Source organism: Arachis stenosperma, chromosome 10, assembly GCF_014773155.1.
Source record: "Arachis stenosperma cultivar V10309 chromosome 10, arast.V10309.gnm1.PFL2, whole genome shotgun sequence".
Taxonomy (NCBI): Eukaryota; Viridiplantae; Streptophyta; class Magnoliopsida; order Fabales; family Fabaceae; genus Arachis; species Arachis stenosperma.
In genome coordinates this window covers 20,592,482-20,616,722 of record NC_080386.1, presented here as the reverse complement: position 1 = coordinate 20,616,722, position 24,241 = coordinate 20,592,482, and the positions used below count along the sequence as shown (strand labels likewise).

General features: G+C 39.4%; 1 pseudogene; it reads left to right on the top strand.

Moving 5' to 3' along the window:
- The first annotated feature begins 8 nt into the window (after positions 1-8).
- LOC130956843 (sucrose-phosphatase 1-like) overlaps positions 9-24,241 on the top strand; it is an 87,488-nt pseudogene continuing 63,255 nt past the window's right edge.

Sequence of the window (24,241 nt, the reverse complement as noted above, 5' to 3'; positions counted from 1 at the left end):
ACATTGTGATGTGTGAATCTGCATATAAATTCTTCTTCTTCCACATATTTGTCGTTGCAATATCTTTGCCGGTCGCCGTCGCTATGAGTCCGTCGCCGTTGTAGCTTCTTGTAAGTTTCTCTCTATCTTTCTCTGATTATTATATTTTTTTCAGTTTTTGTATCTACTATTTTCATTATGAAATTCTGAATTTGCGTTTATTGATAACAATCGCATTAATATTACTGAAACCTAGTTAGCATAATCAATTCTTCTTGATTTGAAGATTCGATTTACCTATTGGATTTTCATCTTTTTTGCTGGTCATTGTGGTTTGGTAGGGTTCCTATTTGATTTGATATTTGTTTTGGTGAATTTATGCTCTGGATTTACCAATTTGTTGTTTATTTTTTTCTTTTGTTCCTAGCAGAACTTGGTCTTATGCACTATCAAATTGTTCTGCACTACCCCTCATTGATAGCTGCAGCAACAGTCCTTGCTGCACGTTATGCATTCAATCGTTATGTCAAGAAAGAGAAGGCTGAACAAGTGACAGAGGCCCTTAATAAGGTTCTCAAAGGGCGAGGGGTGAGCCATAAGCCATAACTCCTTTACGTTAATTGCTGCCTTCTTCAGTGCTGTGGAAGCTTGTTTATTGTCAAATAATTTTGTATGTACATTGTGTGTAAATTCAGAATTTCCTTTTACGTCTTTATTCATTTAATATTGTATATGATTTCATAAACTTACCTTATTTTTTACCAGTTGAATGTTAAAATAATATATAGTGGAGGGAATCGATTTGGATATACTACCAAAAGGTGCTGGCAAAGGTCAAGCTCTTGGTTATTGATGTGAGAATTATCGTCGGTCTAGAATTTCTCAATAGAAAAAGAACTTCGTTGCAAGTATAGTCTAAACCGATAAACAACCTTCAATCAAAGTTTTAATTTGTTTGTCACAAGTACAAATCCCAATAAAAACTGAGAGTATTTAAATCTCGGGTCGTCTCACAAGGAATTGCAATGAAGTGCTCAATTATTGGCTATGAAGGAATAAAGGGGTTTGATTTGGTGATTGACAAGAAAAGTAAATAGCAAGAAAGTAAATAAGCATGCAAGGAATTAAATGAAGGTAAGTAAAGTAACAAAAATAGAAATTAAATGGAAAAAAGAACTCTTGGCTAAGGCTTCAAAATTGAGATCACCATCATTGTCTACAACCCATATATTGACAATTATGAGGGACCAAACCCATCAAGTCTACTTCTATGCTTGAAGTATGTCAAATAGGCTTGATCAACATCAACCCATAGGTCCCAATCTAGCTACTAATTGGCTTAGTAGTAGACTAGTGTCGATGGGTATCAAATTGACCAATAAGGGTTCTCAAATCACCAATCCAATTAGACCCAGCAACTCAAGGTCACTCAATTTCCTTAGCCTAGGCCAAGAGTGTAGAAAACTACTCTATAACTAGTAAAAATATTTTATCAAACACCTAGAGTGCAATAAAGGTAAACATCATAAAATACGAGAATTAATAAAAGTTATAACTAACAAAAATAAGAAATCAACAATAGCAAGTGAGGTAAACATCAAGAGACATAGAAATATAAAATTGCATTAAAAGGAAATTGAGATCCAACAATTGTTCATAAGCTAAACTAAACAAAATAAAGAAACTAAAAAGAGAAACTAAGAATATTAAGGCAATAGAACAAGAAAATGTAAAGAGGATTAACAAGAACAATAATTAAAATCTTACATCTAAGATAATGGAACCTAAATTACCCTAAATTCTAGAGAGAAGATAGAGCTTCTCTCTCTAGAATTCTAACCTAAAATATGGTAAAAAACTAAACTATGACTACTCGGTTCATTCCCCTTCAATCATTGGGTTCAATAGCATCAGAATGAGTTGGATTTGGGCCTGGATGGCTCAGAAATCGCCCCCAGCGTATTACTTTTAAGTTGGTCACGTACTGATTTTCTCCCATCAATACGCGTCGCTTAACAGATTTTCTCCCATGCGTACGCATGGGCCACGTATACGCGTCGCTTAACAGATTTTCTCCCATGCGTACGCATGGGCCACGTATACGTGTTGCCTGACAGATTTTCTTCCCATGTATACGCATGGGCCACGTATACGCGTCGCCCTGAATACAGCAAATCCTCATTTCTTCATGAATTTTTCATTTTTACATGCTTTTTCTTCATTCCTTCAATCCAATCTTTGCCTTCTAAACTTGAAATCACTTAACAAACATATCAAGGCATCAAATGGAATTAAAGTTAATTAAATTTATCAATTTTTAGGCCTAAAAAGCATGTTTTTACTCTTAAGCACAATTTAAGGAGAATTTACAAAACCATACTATTTTAGTGAATAAATGTGGGAAAAGTTGATAAAATTCCCTAAATTCAACACAAGATAAACCCTAAAAATGGGGTTTATCAACCTCCTCACACTTAAACAATAGCATGTCCTCATGCTAAACCAAGAAGGATAAGAAATGGTATGAACATTTATTCAAGGTAGTACCTATATGCAATCTATCTACATGCAATCTATCTAAGTGCATACAACTACTTGGTCAAAATCAATTCCTAAGAATACATATATGAATATGAGGGCTAAGGCAATCATGATCAAATCAACTCCACAATTGAATTGAGTTATTGAAAGAAATTTACAAACTTGCAAGAAAAGAAATAATAATAGGTGCAAACATAGAATTGAGCAATTGAACCCTCACCGGATGTGTATCCGTTCTAGTCACACAAGTTTTTAGGGTTGATTCACTCAATTCTCCTCTAATCATGCTTTCTAAGATTTGTTTTTCATCTAACAATCAATAATTATTCAATGCATGCATACATATATCATGAGGTCTTTTCAAAGGTTGTAATGGGGTTAGGGTTAAGGTAAGATTATATATGGCTAAGTGAGCTTGAAATTTGAATCTTTGATTAACTTAAGCTCTCACCTAACCTACAAGGCTACAACCTATACAATTCAAATACAAACCTAACTACCCATTCTTCACTTTTTCACACACACTCATTCACTCTCTTTTTTATCACAACACATATGCGTTGTTATTATTACTTTACTTTGGGGCATTTTTGTCCCTTTTTATTGCTTTCTTTTTCTTTTCTTTTCTTTTTCATTCATTTTTTTATATATGTATATTTTTTCTTTTTCTTTTATTTTTTTCTTTTCAAACTAAAAATATATACAAGAGCATCAATGCATATGGTTTAACATTTAATGCATGAGTATGTACCAAATTTTCAAGATCTTCAATGAAAATATAAAACATACTTTTACCTCAACCAATGTCCCAAGTTTTCCCACACTTGAATGATACACACACTCACTAGCCTAAGCTAATCAAAGATCCAAATTAAGGATATTTATTATTTTTTGCTTTAAGGCTTGTAATGTGCTAAAATTAAGAACAAGAGGGGATTAAAGGTAGGCTATTTGGGTAAATGAGCTAAATGAAATGATGGCCTCAATCATATAAATGCATGTATACATGGAATAATGGACATAAAGAATCAAACAAATCAAAGATTACAATCATAGAAAGAGAATAATCACACACAAGAAGGAAAATAGTGGTTATATGATGTAACCACACAATTAGGCTCAAAACTCACAAGGTTGTGTGTTCTTAGCTCAAAAACATGTTTCACAATGTATAATTCAAGCAAGTTCAATGAAAAATTTTTACTCAAATCAATTGGGATGTCAATACCCTATTAAGAATATTTTTCTTAGAGAATTTCATTATTTTAACTAAGCTTATTATACATATATGCAAACCTAGAAAATGCATCTAAAAATTCTAAAAGACCTAATAATAAAAGAAAAATAAAAAGTGGAAGTGTTAGGATTATAAATTTGTTACCTAAAAAACAACCATTTCGGTCAAACAACCTCCCCACACTTAAAAGTTTGCACCAGCCTCGGTGTATTTAAAGATGAGCAAGGGGGATATGGTGACTTTCCGGATTGCCAACTTCAGCTGGTGGATCAATCGGTTGTTGCATGTTCTTTCTTCCTCTTCCCTTGTTGCTTATCGTGCATCCTCCATGAAAAATAGAAAACCAGATAAGAACACAAGTAAATACAAAAGTAAGGAAGTATATATTGTTGGAATGCGGTAATAATCACTAGAATGAAGTGAGTGACCCAATGTATGACATGGATTAAAGTAAGTGTGCATTCTAAGTTGCACGCGATTTAGAACACACACACACTAACATAAAAAGCTATGTCACAGTTACACAAAAGGAACATGCACTTTACTCATTCTAGTGTGCTTGAGATGATTCAAAGGAAACTTGTAAGTTAAGACCAACAAACAAGTCATAAAGAAGCATGAAAGCATTCAAGCGATAATCAAACAATTATGAAATGGAAGATGAAGGGACATTGGTTGATGTGCAAGGAGACTTTAATGATAAAGGAACAATGAAAATCACACATCAACCAATGACACACTTTGAATTTTGGTTCCCATCACCTAGTGGACATAAAATAGGACACATGGTTGCTATGCAAAGTAGTTAAAGAGACTAGAGGTAAAATCAATCACATAGCAAACAAGGTCCATATAGCTTGACAATTTCAAAAAGATGTCACTAGATGAGCTTACCATCCAAATTCACAATTGGGGCATAATGCCAAAATGACTAGTTTCACGTATGTGTAGAGCACATAGTTAAACAATTGAGGGTCAACATGTCCTTAAGGCATAAGCATAACATATGGATGCATATGATCAAGCAACACAATGCATTGAGATAAATGCACAACATCCAACATCAAGAAATTGCCTAGTCAAAGTAAAGAGTTCCAATCACATTTTGCCTAGCTACAACATGTAATTCAAAAGATTTAGAATGCTTGAAAGGCAATTCTCATGCACTTGGTATGCATAAAATTAAGCATGAAGAACTCAAAATCAAGTAACAAAATATAACCTCAATAAAGGACTTTAATAATGAATATTAACAACAATGATGCTAGGATAGCATCTCATGGGTAATCAACAGCAATTATGTCATGACCCGAACCAAGCCATGACTGGCGCTCAAGGGACAAGTCCCTCAGCAAGCCAAACGACTAAATTTTCAGAAAAACGGACAGAATCTCCTCTATTTCTAGGACCTTACCAACATAAATATTAACTCCCTGTATTAATAATAAACCTCCATTTCCAAGACAACAACAACAACATACTCCAAATTATATCCACAACCAAATATATCCAAAATACGCATCATATATATATCAAGTTGATAACTAGAGTATATAGTTAAAACCATAAGTCTTACATAACCAAATCATAATCACTACCTAAACAGTTCAAGATTCAAAATAACATAACCCACACGAGGATCCTGCCTGTGACATATGGAGCATTGACATAATCTAAATTTTGAGCAAAGGTCCCATTACATAATTACTTAGCCCTTGGAAAGAAGAAGGGCTCACCAAAATGACTAAGATCTACTGAGGGGCAGGTGGAATGGAACCTGGAATGACTCCTGTATCTGAAAAACATGGGAATATAATAGGGTGAGTTTTGTAACTCAGTGAGCAAACATTACATCTATAACCCACACGAGACAATACAGAGTTTACCTTGAAAATTATATTTCTTTTCAGAGATGAGGAATTCATATTAATTAATTATACAAACATTAGATAAATAGTTAAGCGGATGAACTGAAATGGGAGTTCTCATTCCAGAAGTCAAATCAAATCAAATATTACACATCTAGGGCGGCTCCACCTCTAAGGGTAGCCCTTTCCTCTAGTGTGCCCGTACGGTATAACAGATCCAACGTGTGGCCTACACGTTAGGCTAGCAACGCCCCTGCTAGCTGAGGTCTGAGCCAGATGCATCTAGGTTAACGTCATAACCACCGTTAACTACGGTTTTCTAGTCAGAGTCTCCCAAACCAATCCAAACCAAATCACTTATAAAAATCTCTAGTGCTTATAACATACTACTAAATTCCATAGCAAATCAATATATATAGGATTGCATACTAAAATTTAATTAAAATTTACCTAAGGTCAAATAAGAAAACATTTATACTTTACAAAATATATAAATATCGTCTCGTGTGTATTTTTATAAAATTGTAAGTTTCACAAATCAATATTTATTTTCAAAAATTCAGAAATCACAATAATAAAGCATTTTTAAACTCCAAAATTAATGATTCAACGTAGATATTGATAATAATATATCTAAAAACAATTATAGATATAATATCCACTCACAACTTGATTCAAAAGAACCGGAAGCAACTCTGAGCGCGTCAACGAGCTACCAAATGATGTCCAATAATTCTACAACTCTAGAAATATGACAATAATGATATTTGTGAGCTACTAATATTGTCAATTAACATAATCCTACTCACCTTGACAAAATCCCCAAATTTTCTAACCCTAATAACCCTAATTCGGATTTATACATACCCATAAATATATAGATGACAAAAATTGGGAATATGGCTAATTATTGAGTCAAAGAGTTACCTTGAAGCCTCAATAATAATTGGAACTCAAATTTGAATGCTTCCTTCACTCATTAGTATGAGCTTCTTGATTTGGGGTTGTGAAAAATAAAAATTTACTTTGGATATAGATGATATATTAAAATAGAGATAAAATAAAAGGGTAAAATAAAATCTGGTGTGTTGTGGTTGGATGAAGATTTTGAAATGAAGAAGATGGAATGGAAGAGGAGATGAAGGAAAAGAGAGGGTTTGGTTTTGATTTGTATGAAGGAAATGAAAATAAAAGAGAGAGGGAGGGATCAGGGAAGGCTCGAGAGAATAAGGAGGGGGAAGGGGTTTAAGTGGGGGCATGTGCCACCCACGTGACTATGCACTTCTATTTCCTTTTTTTTTTCGTGGGTATAACATTCTCTCCCCCTTAAAAAATTCGGTCCCCGAATTTTGAACTTATATACTACGATAGATGTAATTATTACCTTCAGACTCAAATAAATATGGATATTTGTCGCGCATGGTATCCTCCACTTCCCAAGTTGCTTCTTCTACCGAATGATTCTTCCAAACCACTTTCACAGATGCTATCTCTTTAGATCGTAGTTTCTTTACTTGGCGATCAACTATAGCCACTGGTTCCTCTTCAAATGATGAATCCTCCTGTAGCTCTATGGCTTGTGGTGCAAGCACATGAGATGGGTCGGGAAGGTATTTGCGCAACATTGATACATGAAAGACTGGATGAATCATAGACAACTCAGGCGGCAATGCCAAGCGGTAAGCAACTGCACCTATTCTGTCCAGTATCTCAAATGGACCAATGTATCGAGGACTAAGCTTGCCTCTTTTTCCAAACCTCATCACTCCCTTCATAGGCGACACTCTCAGAAATACCTGATCACCCACTGAAAACTCTAAGTTACGCCTTCTGTTATCAACATAAGCCTTCTGCCTACTTTGAGCTGCTAATAAACGTTCTCTTATTATGCGAACCTTCTCAACCGCATCTTGTACCAAATTTGGCCCTAAAAGCTTAACCTCACCAACCTCAAACTACCCAATAGGTGACCTGCATCTTCTCCCATAAAGAGCCTCAAATGGTGCCATTTGAATGCTGGCTTGATAACTATTATTATAAGAGAACTCGATCAAAGGTAGATAGCTGTCCCAATTCCCACCAAAATCTAGAACACAACACCTTAACATGTCTTCTAATATCTGGATCGTCCTCTCTGATTGCCCATCGGTTTGAGGGTGAAAAGCTGTGCTAAGATCTAGACGAGTTCCTAACGCTTTCTGAAAAGATTTCCAAAAATGAGAGGTAAACTGGGGCCCGCGATCTGAAATAATGGACACTGGAATTCCATGTAGCTTAACTATCTCATCAACATAAAGTTGAGCATACCGAGCTGCACTGAAAGTTGTTTTCACCGGAAGAAAGTGAGCTGACTTCGTCATTCTATCCACAATTACCCAAATTGAATCAAAACCTTTAAAACTACGAGGTAAACCTGTTACAAAATCCATTGTAATCCTTTCCCACTTCCATTCAGGTATCTCAATCTGTTGTAATAACCCAGCAGGTCTTTGATGTTCAGCTTTAACTTGTTGGCAAGTTAAGCAATGAGAAACAAAAACTCCTATGTCTTTCTTCATGCCTTCCCACCAAAACAATTATTTCAAATCTTGATACATCTTATTGGAGCCTGGATGAACGGTATACTTAGAATTGTGAGCCTCCTCCAAAATAGCTTTCTTCAAGTCGGGGTTATCTGGCACACATAAGCGTTGACCACAACGCAAAACATCTTGATCAAGAGAAAAGTCTGAGTTCCTCCCATTGCGAACATCTTCCATAAGCTTTCTTAGTTTCGGATCATCACTTTGTGCAACCTTGATCTGTTCTATCAGGGAAGATTGGGTTCGAACATGTGCTAAGAAAACTCCTTATTCTCCAAGATCAAATTGAATTCCACTGGCCTCCAATTGATGGACTTCTTCAATAATTGGTCTCCTTCCAAGAGTGATATGGGCCAAGCTACCCATAGATTTCCTACTGAGGGCATCTGCTACAACATTTGCCTTTCCAGGATGATACAAAATGGTACAATCATAATCTTTTAGCAACTCCATCCATCTGCGTTGCCTTAAATTTAAATCCTTTTGTTGGAATATATACTTCAAACTCTTGTGATCCGTATAGATCTCACAGGTCTCACCATAAAGGTAATGTCTCCAAATCTTTAAAGCAAAGACGACCGCTGCCATCTCTAGGTCATGAGTTGGATAATTCTGCTCATGCTTCTTGAGTTGTCGCGAGGCATAGGCAATGACGCGGCCATGCTGCATTAATACACAACCAAGTCCTATCCGAGATGCATCGCAAAAGACTGAGAATCCCCCAGACCCAGAAGGTAAAACAAGAACTGGTGCTGAGGTTAGACAAGCCTTAAGTGTCTGGAAACTTTCCTCACAAGCTTCTGACCATTGAAACGTTACATTCTTCTGAGTTAACTTGGTTAATGGTGCAGAAATTCTCGAGAAGTCCTTGATGAATCGCCGATAGTAGCTGGCCAACCCTAGAAAGCTACGAATTTCTGTCACTGTAGTAGGCCTTGGCAACTTCTGAACGGCTTCAACCTTCTTTGGATCCACCATGATTCCATCTTTTGATACCACATGCCCCAAGAATGTCACCTGATCAAGCCAAAACTCACATTTAGAAAACTTAGCATAGAGCTTGTGATCCCTTAAGGTTTGTAACACAATCCTCAAATGATACTCATGCTCCGTAGCACTTTTCGAATACACCAAGATATCATCGATGAAGACGATAACAAAGCGATCTAAGAAAGGTTTGAAGACTCGATTCATTAAGTCCATGAAAGCTGCAGGCGCATTCGTCAGACCAAAGGACATTACTAAGAACTCATAGTGCCCATAGCGAGTACGAAAAGCAGTTTTTGGAATGTCTTCCTCTTTTATCTTCAATTGATGGTACCCTGAACGCAGGTCGATTTTTGAGAAACAGGTAGCTCCTTGAAGTTGATCAAACAAATCATCAATCCTTGGCAATGGATACTTGTTGCGAACAGTTATCTTATTGAGCTGACAATAATCCACACATAGTCGCATCGTTCCATCCTTCTTCTTTACAAATAGAACAGGAGCTCCCCACGGAGAAGTGCTAGGACGAATGAATCCTTTCTCTAGCATATCTTCCAATTGAACTTTTAATTCTCGCAACTCAGTTGGAGCCATACGATAGGGAAGAATGGACACAGGTTGGACTCCCGGAGCCAATTCTATAGAAAACTCAACTTCACAGTCAGGCGGCATCCCCGGTAGCTCATCAGGGAACACGTCAGGGAATTCTCTAACGATAAGAACCTGATCAAGACTAGGCACTTCGGCATCAACATCTCTAACAACTGCCAGAAATCCTTGGTTTTCCTTATCCATCAATTGCATAGCACTCATAGATGAGATAATGCTAGCTAAAGTGGGACAGTCATCACCCTTAAAAACAAAAGGTGAGATACCCGGTATGTCAAACTTCACAGTTTTGGAGTAACAGCCCACATCAGCATGACAAGCTGCTAACCAATCCATGCCTAAGATGACATCAATATCTTCCATTGGTTCTAAAAGGATCAAATCAGCTAAGGTTTCAACGGTATTAATTCTAACAACACAAGACCGAAATACGACTCGAACCATCGTGGAGACTCCAAGCGGAGTGCCAACATGAAATGGGTAGGATAACAGTTCAGGTTGTTTATCGAAACGAGATGCAAGATGTGGAGATACATATGAATAATGAGAACCCGTATCGAATAACACTCGAGCATCTAAAGAACAAACTTGTAAAGTACCTGCCACCACAGCATGAGAAGCTTGAGCATCTTGACGTTTTAAGGCATACACACGTGCCTGACCTCTTCCTCTTTGGCTCCCTACTCTGTTATAAGTCTGACCCCTGCCACCTGCTCCTCTGCCACTAGGACCAGAAGAATTTCCAAGAGACATAGCTGAAGATGATGGCATTGGTGTTGTAGGACGTGCAATACCTGGAGCAAAGCCTCCTCTAGGATTTGGACAATCCCTCCTAAGATGACCAGATTGACCACAACCAAAACATGCACCAGTAGCCTTGAAACATATACCGGAATGGTAACTCCCGCACTGAAGACAATAGGGCTGAGCTGGCCTTGTCTGATTTGAACCCTGTGCACTAGATTGAGAGGTGCTCTTAACAAAAGGTCTGGGATTCGAAACACTCATGGGAGCAGATTGATGAGCGGATAATTTGTACCCTTTTTGGCATTGTTTTTAGTATGTTTTTAGTGTCTTTTAGTTAGTTTTTAGTATATTTTTAGTAGTTTTTAGTTAAAATTCACTTTTCTGGACTTTACTATGAGTTTGTGTGTTTTTCTGTGATTTCAGGTATTTTCTGACTGAAATTGAAGGTTCTGAGCAAAAATCTGATTCAGAGACTGAAAAGGACTGCAGATGCTGTTGGATTCTGATCTCCCTGCACTCGAAGTGGATTTTCTGGAGCTACAGAAGCCCAATTGGCGCGCTCTCAACGGCGTTGGAAAGTAGACATTCTGGGCTTTCCAGAAATATATGATAGTCCATACTTTGCCCAAGATTTGATGGCCCAAACCGGCGTGGCAAATCAGCCTCAGAATTTCCAGCGTTTAACGCTGGAACTGGCATAAAACTTGGAGTTAAACGCCCAAACTGGCATGAAAGCTGGCGTTTAACTCCAGAAAAGGTCTCTACACGAAAATGCTTCAATACTCAGCCCAAGCACACACCAAGTGGGCCCGGAAGTGGATTTTTTCTGTCATTTACTCATTTCTGTAAACCTTAGGATACTAGTCTACTATTAATAGGATCTTTTGACATTGTATCCGGACCGGATGACATTTTTACACATTTTATTGTATACCTTCCACGGCATGAGTCTCTAAACCCCATGGTTGGGGGTGAGGAGCTCTGCTGTGTCTTGATGGATTAATGCAATTACTACTGTTTCTTATTCAATCATGCTTGCTTCCATTCTAAGATATCACTTGCTCTTAACCCGGATGAATATGATGATCCGTGACACTCATCATCATTCTCAACTATGAACATGTGCCTGACAACCACCCCTGTTCTACCTTAGATTGAGTAGATATCTCTTGGATTCCTTAACCAGAATCTTCGTGGTATAAGCTAGAACTGATGGCGGCATTCAAGAGAATCCGGAAGGTCTAAACCTTGTCTGTGGTATTCTGAGTAGGATTCAATGACTGAATGACTGTGACGTGCTTCAAACTCCTAGCAGGGGGGGCGTTAGTGACAGACGCAAAAGAATCAATGGATTCTATTCCGGCCTGACCGAGAACCGACAGATGATTAGCCATGCTGTGACAGAGCATAGGAACGTTTTCACTGAGAGGATGGGAGGTAGCCACTAACAACGGTGAAACCCTACATACAGCTTGCCATGGAAGGAGCCTTGCGTGTTTGATGAAGAAGACAGTAGGAAAGCAGAGATTCAGAAGATGGAGTATCTCCAAAGCCTCAACCTATTCTCAATTACTGCAAAATAAGTACCTATTTCATGTTCTTTTGCTTTTCACAATCAATCCTGATAATTTCTGATATCCTGACTAAGATTTACAAGATAACCATAGCTTGCTTCAAGCCGACAATCTCCGTGGGATCGACCCTTGCTCACGCAAGGTATTACTTGGACGACCCAGTGCACTTGCTGGTTAGTTGTGCGGGATTGCAAAAGTGTGATTGCAATTTCGTGCACCAAGTTTTTGGCGCCGTTGCCGGGGATTGTTCGAGTTTGGACAACTGACGGTTTATCTTGTTGCTTAGATTAGGACTGTTTTATTTTTATTAGTTTAGAGTCTTTTAGTTGAGTCTAGTTTCATATTCTAAGTTTGGTGTCAATTGCATGCTTTTGTTTTTCTTTTAAAATTTTCGATTTTGCATGTTCTTAGTCCCTTTTTGATTCATAAAAATTCTAAGTTTGGTGTCCTCTTTGTGTTTTTCCTTTAAAATTTTCGAAGATTAGTGTTTTGATTTTCTAAAAATTTTAAGTTTGGTGTCTGTTTGTGGTTTTTCTCTTTCCTCTGTTCAAAAATCAAATCTTTTTCATAAAACTTTTCAATCATATCTTTCTAATTGCTTTTTTCAAAATCTTTTTAATTAACTAATTGATTCAGTTCTCAATTTGCTTTGATTTTGTTTTCTTTTTTATTTTCGAATTTTTTTTAATTTCCTTTTATTTTATTTTAATTTTTTTTCGTTTAATTCAAAAAAAAACAAAATTTATCTATTTGCAATCATTATCATTTCCCTTTTGTCCATTATGGACCTAAGAGGGATTGATCAGTCCAAAAGGACTCTGGGGTCATATGCTAACCCCATTACAGCTACATATGGGAGTAGCATCTGTACACCTCCCATCAAAGCAAGCAGCTTTGAGCTAAATCCTCAACTCATTATCATAGTGCAGCAAAACTGCCAGTATTCCGGTCTTCCACAGGAAGAACCTACTGAGTTTCTGGCACAGTTCTTACAAATTGCTGACACAGTACATGATAAAGAGGTAGATCAGGATGTCTACAGACTATTACTGTTTCCATTTGCTGTAAAAGATCAAGCTAAAAGGTGGTTGAATAACCAACCTACAGCAAGCATAAAGACATGGAAACAATTGTCAGACAAATTCCTGAATCATTTTTACCCTCCAAAGAGGATGACACAGCTAAGGCTGGACATCCAAGGCTTTAAACAAGAGGATAATGAATCCCTTTATAATGCCTGGGAGAGGTATAGAGGTATGCTTAGAAAATGCCCCTCTGAAATGTTTTTAGAGTGGGTACAGTTAGACATCTTCTACTATGGGCTCACAGAAAAAGCTCAGATGTCTTTAGACCACTCAGCTGGTGGATCTATACACATGAGAAAGACAATTGAAAAAGCTCAAGAGCTTATAGACACTGTTGCTAGAAACCAATACTTATATTCTAGCAATGAGTTCGTTCCAAAAGAGGAAGTCATGGCATTAGTCACTGATCCTAATCCTCAAGAACAGATGAATGAGCTTAATCAACAATTGCTCCTGATGACAGAACAGTTAGCAGAATTTAGAGAAATGCTCCATGATACTAAGGTTGCTAACAAGAACATAGAACTGCAGTTGAATCAAGCAAAACAGCAAATATCTAAACAGATAACAGAAGAATGTCAAGCAGTTCAACTGAGGAGTGGGAGAACACTGAATACCACTGCTCAAAAGAGCAAAAAGCCAAACAAGGAACAATTGACAGAGGATAACCAAACCAATGTTCAAAATCCCTCTGAGGACAGTAAGAGCCCAGAGAGGAATGTTATTGGCGTTCAAACGCCAGAAAGGGAAGGAAAGCTGGCGTTAAACGCCCATTCCTTGCCCAGTTCTGGCGTTCAAACGCCAGAAAAGGGGGAAAAGTTGGCGTTAAACGCCCATTTTCCACCCAATCCTGGCGTTCAGACGCCAAGGGGAGATCAGACACCTAAGAGTGCTGACAGTAATCCCTCTAACAAGGCTTCTTCAACCACTTCTGTAAGAAATAAACCTGCAGCATCTAAGGTTGAAGAATATCAAGCCAAGATGCCTTATCCTCAGAAACTCCGCAAAGCGGAACAGGATAAGCAATTTGCCCGCTTTGCAGACTATCTAAGGACTCTTGAAATAAAGATTCCGTTTGCAGAGGCACTTGAGCAAATACCTTCCTATGCTAAGTTCATGAAAGAGATCTTAAGTCATAAGAAGGATTGGAGAGAAACTGAAAAAGTGTTTCTCACTGAAGAATGCAGTGCAGTCATTCTGAAAAGCTTACCAGAAAAGCTTCAAGATCCTGGAAGTTTTATGATACCATGCACATTAGAGGGCGCTTGCACCAAGACAGCCCTATGTGATCTTGGAGCAAGCATCAATCTAATACCTGCATCCACTATCAGAAAGCTTGGGTTGACTGGAGAAGTCAAACCAACCAGGATATGCCTCCAACTTGCTGATGGCTCCATTAAACACCCATCAGGCATAATAGAGGACATGATTGTCAAGGTTGGGCCCTTTGCCTTTCCAACTGACTTTGTGGTGCTGGAAATGGAGGAGCACAAGAGTGCAACTCTCATTCTAGGAAGACCTTTCCTAGCAACTGGACGAACTCTCATTGATGTACAAAGAGGGGAAGTAACCCTGAGAGTCAATGAGGATGAGTTCAAGTTGAATGCTGTAAAAGCTATGCAGCATCCAGACACACCAAGTGACTGCATGGGCGCTGACATTATTGACTCTCTGGTAGAAGAGATCAATATGACTGAAAGCCTAGAATCAGAGCTTGAAGACATCTTCAAGGATGCTCAGCATGATCAAGAAGAACCACAGGAGACAAAGGAATTTTCGAAAATTCCTCAGGAGGAGGATAAGCCTCCCAAACCTGAACTCAAACCACTACCACCATCCCTGAAATATGCATTTTTGGGAGGGGGTGAAACTTTTCCAGTGATTATAAGCTCTGCTTTAAATCCACAGGAAGAGGAAGCACTGATTCAAGTGCTAAGGACACACAAGACAGCTCTTGGGTGGTCCATAAGTGATCTCAAGGGTATTAGCCCAGCTAGATGCATGCACAAGATCCTGTTGGAGGATAATGCCAAACCAGTGGTCCAACCACAAAGGAGGCTAAATCCAGCCATGAAGGAGGTAGTGCAGAAAGAGGTCACTAAATTACTAGAGGCTGGGATTATTTATCCTATTTCTGATAGCCCCTGGGCGAGCCCTGTCCAAGTTGTCCCCAAAAAGGGAGGCATGACAGTGGTTCATAATGAAAAAAATGAACTGGTTCCTACAAGAACAGTTACAGGGTGGCGTATGTGTATTGACTACAGAAGGCTCAATACAGCCACCAGAAAGGATCATTTTCCTTTACCATTCATAGACCAAATGCTAGAAAGACTAGCTGGTCATGATTACTACTGCTTTTTGGATGGCTATTCAGGCTACAACCAAATTGCAGTAGATCCTCAGGACCAAGAGAAAACAGCATTTACTTGCCCTTCTGGCGTGTTTGCCTACAGAAGGATGCCTTTTGGTCTGTGCAATGCGCCTGCAACCTTTCAGAGGTGCATGCTCTCTATCTTCTCAGATATGGTAGAGAAATTTCTGGAAGTCTTCATGGATGACTTCTCAGTATATGGAGACTCATTCAGCTCCTGTCTTAACCACCTATCACTTGTCCTGAAAAGATGCCAAGAGACTAACTTGGTTTTAAACTGGGAGAAATGTCACTTTATGGTGACTGAAGGAATTGTCCTTGGGCACAAAGTTTCAAACAGGGGAATAGAGGTGGATAAGGCAAAGGTAGAGGTAATTGAAAAATTACCACCACCTGCCAATGTTAAGGCAATCAGAAGCTTTCTGGGGCATGCAGGATTTTACAGAAGGTTTATAAAGGATTTTTCGAAAATTGCAAAACCTCTGAGTAACCTTCTAGCTGCTGACACACCATTTGTGTTTGACACACAGTGTCAGCAGGCGTTTGAGACCCTGAAGGCTAAGCTGGTCACAGCACCAGTCATCTCTGCACCAGACTGGACATTGCCATTTGAGTTAATGTGTGATGCCAGTGATCATGCCATTGGTGCAGTGTTGGGACAGAGGCATAACAAACTTCTGCATGTCATTTATTATGCTAGCCGTGTTCTAAATGATGCACAGAAGAATTACACAACCACAGAAAAAGAATTACTTGTAGTGGTTTATGCCATTGACAAGTTTAGATCTTATCTAGTAGGATCCAAAGTGATTGTGTACACTGACCATGCTGCTCTTAAATACTTACTCACAAAGCAGGATTCAAAACCCAAGCTAATAAGATGGGTGTTGCTTCTGCAAGAGTTTGATATAGAAATAAGAGACAGAAAAGGGACAGAGAACCAAGTAGCTGATCATCTGTCCCGAATAGAACCAGTAGCAGGGGCGTCCCTCCCTTCTACTGAGATCTCCGAGACTTTCCCAGATGAGCAACTCTTTGCCATTCAGGAAGCTCCTTGGTTTGCAGATATTGCAAATTATAAATCTGTGAGGTTCATACCCCAGGAGTACAGCAAAGTGCAAAGAAAGAAATTAATTTCAGATGCCAAGTACTACCTCTGGGATGAACCCTATCTCTTTAAGAGATGTGCAGACGGAGTAATCCGCAGATGTGTACCCAGAGAAGAAGCACAAAAGATCCTATGGCACTGCCATGGATCACAGTATGGAGGACATTTTGGAAGTGAGCGAACAGCCACTAAAGTCCTCCAATGTGGCTTCTACTGGCCTACTCTCTATAAAGATTCCCGAGAGTTTGTGCGTAAATGTGACAGTTGCCAAAGAGCTGGTAACTTGCCTCACGGATATGCCATGCCTCAACAAGGGATATTAGAGATAGAATTGTTTGATGTATGGGGAATTGACTTCATGGGTCCATTCCCACCATCATACTCAAACACTTACATTCTGGTGGCGGTGGACTATGTATCTAAGTGGGTAGAAGCAATTGCTACACCCACTAATGATACCAAAACCGTGCTGAAATTCCTCCAGAAACACATCTTCAGCAGGTTTGGTGTTCCCAGAGTACTAATCAGTGATGGGGGCACTCATTTCTGCAATAGACAGCTATACTCTGCTATGGTTAGATATGGAATCAACCATAAAGTGGCAACTCCGTATCATCCACAGACGAATGGGCAAGCTGAAGTCTCTAACAGAGAGCTAAAAAGAATCCTAGAACGAACTGTGATAGCCCGGAGAAAGGATTGGGCAAAGAGCTTGGATGATGCTCTGTGGGCATACAGAACAGCATTCAAGACTCCTATAGGAACCTCTCCATACCAACTGGTGTATGGGAAGGCCTGTCATCTGCCCGTGGAACTGGAACATAAAGCCTACTGGGCAACCAGGTTCCTAAACATGGATGCTCAGTTAGCTGGTGAAAAAAGATTGCTCCAGTTAAATGAGCTAGAGGAGTTCAGACTCAATGCCTTTGAAAATGCAAAAATTTATAAGGAAAAGGCAAAGAAATGGCATGACAAAAAGTTGTCAACCAGAGTCTTTGATCCAGGACAAAAAGTTCTGCTCTTCAACTCTAGACTCAAATTGTTTCCAGGAAAACTCAAATCCCGATGGAGGGGTCCGTATGTGATCACAGGAGTGTCACCATATGGATATGTTGAGCTTCAGGATATTGATTCTGACAAAAAGTTCATTGTTAATGGACAGAGAATCAAGCATTATCTTGAAAGCAATTTTGAGTAGGAATGCTCAAAACTGAGACTTGAGTGAGTCTCAGTAAAGGTCCAGCTAAAGACAGTAAAGAAGCGCTTGCTGGGAGGCAACCCAGTCATTAGGAGGCTATATGATTTGTTTTTACAGAGGCAAGTATCAAAAATGAAGGAATTCACAGAGTTACAGAAGGATTCAGCTCAAAAAGCAGAGAAAAAGAGCTTACTGGCGAAAAAACGCCAGTAAGGGGCATTTTGGGCGTTAAACGCCAGAATGGGTACCATTCTGGGCGTTTAACGCCAGGAATGGTGCCATTTTGGGCGTTAAATGCCAGAATGGGCACCATTCTGGGCGTTTAACGCCAGGTGTGCAGCATCCTGGGCGTTTAGAAAAACGCCCAGTGATAAAGGCTTTCTGGCGTTTAACGCCAGCCAGGGCACCTGGCTGGGCGTTAAACGCCCAAAAGGGGCATCAAATAGGCGTTAAACGCCAGAATGGGTGCAATTCTGGGCGTTTAACGCCAGAAAGGTGGGGGGACCACAATTTTGTTTTCAAACCAAATTTTTTTCAAACTTTCCTTTCCTTACCCATACTCTTCTACATAAATACATCTCAACCCTTCATCATTCAATCCCAAATTTTCAAAAATCTAAAACCATTCTTCAAATCTATCTCAAATCAATTCCACATCTCATTCAAAAACTCACCTTTTTTTCAAATTCTCTCCATATCTTCTCAAATCTCTTCTTATTTTTTCGAAATCTCCTTTCCCCCCTTATAAGAACAAGTTCGGCCTCACCATTCCCCCACACCATTCAAATTTGCTCTTCTCCTCTCTCTTCTCCTTCCTTTCTTTTGCTTGAGGGCAAGCAAACCTCTAAGTTTGGTGTGCTTTTCCGTGATCACTAAGCCAAGATCATGGCTCCTAAGGGAAAACAAACCAATTTAAGAGGCAAGAAAGAGAATAATCCAAAGAATCTTTGGAATCAAGAGAAGTTCTTAACCAAAGAACATGAAGACCATTATCACAAAATAATGGGTCTGAGGTCAGTGATCCCGGAAGTAAAATTTGATCTGAAAGAAGATGAATATCCGGGGATCCAAGAGCAAATTCGAAACAGAGGATGGGAAGTTCTAACCAATCCTGAGACAAAGGTTGGAAGGAACATGGTTCAGGAATTCTACTCAAATCTGTGGCTGACAGATAAGCAGAGAATGACTGGAACCGCTTACCATACCTACAGAACCATGGTCTGAGGGAAAGTTATGTACTTCCATCTGGACAAAATAAGAGAAATCTTCAAGTTGCCTCAACTGCAAGATGATCCTGACTCCTTTAATAGGAGAATGGTGAGAGCAGATAAAGGGTTGGATCAAGTTCTAGAGGACATATGCCTCCCTGGAACTAAGTGGATAACCAATTCTAAGGGTGTCCCAAACCAACTCAAGAGGGGAGACCTCAAACCAATTGCAAGAGGTTGGCTAGACTTTATTGGGCGTTCCATACTGCCCACTAGCAACCGTTCTGAGGTAACTATCAAGAGAGCAGTGATGATTCATTGCATTATGCTTGGAAAAGAAGTGGAGGTTCATCATGTGATTGCTTGTGAGATCTACACAATTGCAAATAAGAATTCCACTGAAGCCAAACTGGCTTACCCAAGCTTGATCTCCTTGCTCTGTAAAGAGGCTGGGGTAAAAATGGGAGTAGATGAATTCATACCCATTGAACACCCAATCACCAAGAAGTCAATGGAAGGACAAGTGCAAGACAACTCTATCAAAAGGAGGGCGCAGGAGTTCCTCCCTGAATTCCCTGAAATTGGCTACTGGGCCAGCTTAGAAGCATCTATCAACAAGTTGCAAGAGACTATGGAGCAACTTAAGGAAGAACAGCAGAATCAGAACTGCATGCTCTGCAAATTGCTGAAGGAACAAGAGAAGCAGGGGCATGAACTCCAAGAGATGAAACGCCAAAAGCTCTCCTCTCAAGCTGAGGGAGCATCCACTTCTCAAAATCAAGGTTGTTGAGTCCTAACTCTGTGAAAACCTCTATCATTAGGAGCCTATTTTTTTCGTTTTTTTTGTTTTGTTTTTCTATTTTTAGTTTCATCTTATATTTATTTTCTGAGTCTTGTTCTTAATTCATAATTAATAAAATTTGAAGTTTATGCCTTAAAGCTATGAATGTCCTATGAATCCATCACCTCTCTTAAATGAAAAATGCTTTAATCACAAAAGAACAAGAAGTACAGGATTTCGAAATTTATCCTTGAAACTAGTTGAATTAGTTTGATGTGGTGACAATACTTTTTGTTTTCTGAATGAATGCTTGAACAGTGCATATGTCTCTTGAATTTGTTGTTTTGAGAATGTTAAAGATTGTTGGCTCTTGAAAAAATGAGGAAAAAAGAGAACTGTTATTGAGGATCTGAAAAATCATTAAATTGATTCTTGAAGCAAGAAAAAGCAAAAAAAAAAAAATTTCGAAAAAAAAAGAAAAAGAAAGAGAAGAAAAAAGAAAGAAATAAAGTTGTGAACCAAGGCAAAAAGAGTGTGCTTAAGAACCTTGGACACCTCTAATTGGGGACTCTAGCAAAGCTGAGTCACAATCTAAAAAGGTTCACCCAATTATGTGTCTGTGGCATGTATGTATCCGGTGGTAATACTGGAAGACAGAGTGCTTTGGGCCACAGCCAAGACTCATACACTAGCTATGTTCAAGAATCATCATACCTAACTAGGAGAATCAATAACACTATCTGAGTTCTGAGTTCTCATAGATGCCAATCATTCTGAACTTCAAAGGATAGAGTGAGATGCCAAATCAGTTCGGAGGCAAAAAGCTACCAGTCCCGCTCATCTAATTGGAACTATGTTTCTTTGATATTTTGGAGTCTATAGTATATTCTCTTCTTTTTATCCTATTTTGATTTTCAGTTGCTTGGGGACAAGCAACAATTTAAGTTTGGTGTTGTGATGAGCGGATAATTTGTACCCTTTTTGGCATTGTTTTTAGTATGTTTTTAGTGTCTTTTAGTTAGTTTTTAGTATTTTAGTAGTTTTAGTTAAAATTCACTTTTCTGGACTTTACTATGAGTTTGTGTGTTTTTCTGTGATTTCAGGTATTTTCTGACTGAAATTGAAGGTTCTGAGCAAAAATCTGATTCAGAGACTGAAAAGGACTGCAGATGCTGTTGGATTCTGACCTCCCTGCACTCGAAGTGGATTTTCTGGAGCTACAGAAGCCCAATTGGCGCGCTCTCAACGGCGTTGGAAAGTAGACATCCTGGGCTTTCCAGAAATATATGATAGTCCATACTTTGCCCAAGATTTGATGGCCCAAACCGGCGTGGCAAATCAGCCTCAGAATTTCCAGCGTTTAACGCTGGAACTGGCATAAAACTTGGAGTTAAACGCCCAAACTGGCATGAAAGCTGGCGTTTAACTCCAGAAAAGGTCTCTACACGAAAATGCTTCAATACTCAGCCCAAGCACACACCAAGTGGGCCCGGAAGTGGATTTTTTCTGTCATTTACTCATTTCTGTAAACCTTAGGATACTAGTCTACTATTAATAGGATCTTTTGACATTGTATCCGGACCGGATGACATTTTTACACATTTCATTGTATACCTTCCACGGCATGAGTCTCTAAACCCCATGGTTGGGGGTGAGGAGCTCTGCTGTGTCTTGATGGATTAATGCAATTACTACTGTTTCTTATTCAATCATGCTGCTTCCATTCTAAGATATCACTTGCTCTTAACCGGATGAATATGATGATCGTGACACTCATCATCATTCTCAACTATGAACATGTGCCTGACAACCACCCCTGTTCTACCTTAGATGAGTAGATATCTCTTGGATTCCTTAACCAGAATCTTCGTGGTATAAGCTAGAACTGATGGCGGCATTCAAGAGAATCCGGAAGGTCTAAACCTTGTCTGTGGTATTCTGAGTAGGATTCAATGACTGAATGACTGTGACGTGCTTCAAACTCCTAGCAGGCGGGGCGTTAGTGACAGACGCAAAAGAATCAATGGATTCTATTCCGGCCTGACCGAGAACCGACAGATGATTAGCCATGCTGTGACAGAGCATAGGAACGTTTTCATTGAGAGGATGGGAGGTAGCCACTGACAACGGTGAAACCCTACATACAGCTTGCCATGGAAGGAGCCTTGCGTGTTTGATGAAGAAGATAGTAGGAAAGCAGAGATTCAGAAGATGGAGTATCTCCAAAGCCTCAACCTATTCTCAATTACTGCAAAACAAGTACCTATTTCATGTTCTTTTGCTTTTCACAATCAATCCTGATAATTTCTGATATCCTGACTAAGATTTACAAGATAACCATAGCTTGCTTCAAGCCGACAATCTCCGTGGGATCGACCCTTGCTCACGCAAGGTATTACTTGGACGACCCAGTGCACTTGCTGGTTAGTTGTGCGAGATTGCAAAAGTGTGATTGCAATTTCGTGCACCACAGATCCAGAAGAAGCAACCCCACCAAAAGATGCTTGAGGACGAGCTCGATACCCCGAATAACCTTGCTGATTAGTTTGACCATGATGAGACTAAAATCCTCCTAAACTATATCCACCAGAAAACTGTCCCTTCATCTTGGGCTTCTTACCAACATCCGTAAAAGCATTTCTCTCCGCTATCCCAGCTTCAATTCCATAGGCAGAGTTTAGGACATCCTTAAAAGACATGCGTCCAACTTCAGGCATAAGAGTAGTGAACATAGGTTCTGCCAATCCACGAACGAAACGACGAACTTTCATCTCTTCTGAATTCACCAAGTACGGAGCACTCTTAGAAAGTCTAGTAAACTCCTTAGCATACTCAGTCACTGTCATATTCTCTTGCCTTAATCTTTCAAAGGCAATTGCATCTTCTGCTTGCTTGTTAGCTGGATAAAATTGAGCAAGAAACTCTTCAATAAACTCTTCCCAAGAAGGAGGAGGAAGTCCAGCTGCTTTTTTGCTCTCAAGAAGAGAGTCATACCAATATCTTGCTGAACCACGCAAGTTGTAGGATACTAACTCAACAGCCCATTCTTTGGTGCACTTAAGAGCTCGAATAACTTTCTTTGCATCCTCTAGATATTGTTGTGGATCTTCATCCAATGAATCTCCATTGAAAGTGGACGAATTCAACTTCAAATACTTTTCAATTGGCGGCTCTTGATCCCCAAATAATTGATGAACCCTATGAGGCTGAGGATTTGGCGCATTAGGAAGTCTCGCTTCACCCCTATTTTGATTTGTTAGAACCTGTAACACCGCATTAAGAGTTTGATTCATTCCCCTTAATTCAGCTGCTAAGTCCGGTTGAGCCTCTCTTACTACGGGGTTCTCTTGAACTCTCTCGCGGGGTATCTCTCCTTCGCGCCTATCAGCTATTCTTTGGCTCCTTGGCCTTTGTCGAAGCGCTCCAAGTGGCGGAGAAACTGCCCTATTGGATTCAGCAGTATCAGGAGCACCAACAGTTCCACCACGTCTTTTCTTAGATGGCATCTTCCACCTATCGAGTAAGTAGAGCGATTGAATCACCAACGACATATATATATGGAGTTCGAAGACAATAGGACAGACAAAAAGAATTATGAGACCAAAAGATTGAGGACAACTTCCTATAGGCCTCTAGTAACATCACACTTTATGAAAATGGGCCGGCTTCCATTTGCACGATTGTGATTGATGAGCGGATGATTTGTATGCTTTTTGGCATTGTTTTTAGTATGTTTTTGATATGATCTAGTTAGTTTTTAGTATATTTTTATTAGTTTTTAGTTAAAATTCACTTTTCTGGACTTTACTATGAGTTTGTGTGTTTTTCTGTGATTTCAGGTATTTTCTGGCTGAAATTGAGGGACCCGAGCAAAAATCTGATCCAGAGACCAAAAAGGACTGCAGATGCTGTTGGATTCTGACCTCCCTGCACTCGAAGCGGATTTTCTGGAGCTACAGAAGCCCAATTGGCGCGCTCTTAACGGCGTTGGAAAGTAGACATCCTGGGCTTTCCAGCAATATATGATAGTCCATACTTTGCCCAAGATTTGATGGCCCAAACCGGCGTTCAAAGTCACCTCAAGAAATCCCAGCGTTAAACGCTGGAACTGGCACCCAAATGGGAGTTAAACGCCCAAACTGGCACCAAAGCTGGCGTTTAACTCCAAGAAGAGTCTCTACACGAAATTTGCTTCATTGCTCAGCCCAATCACACACCAAGTGGGCCCGGAAGAGGATTTTTATGTCATTTACTCATTTCTGTACACCTTAGGCTACTAGTTTTCTATAAGTAGGACCTTTTACTATTGTATTAAGAATCTGGGGGATTATTTTTGATCCTTTGATCACTTTGGGGAGGCTGGCCT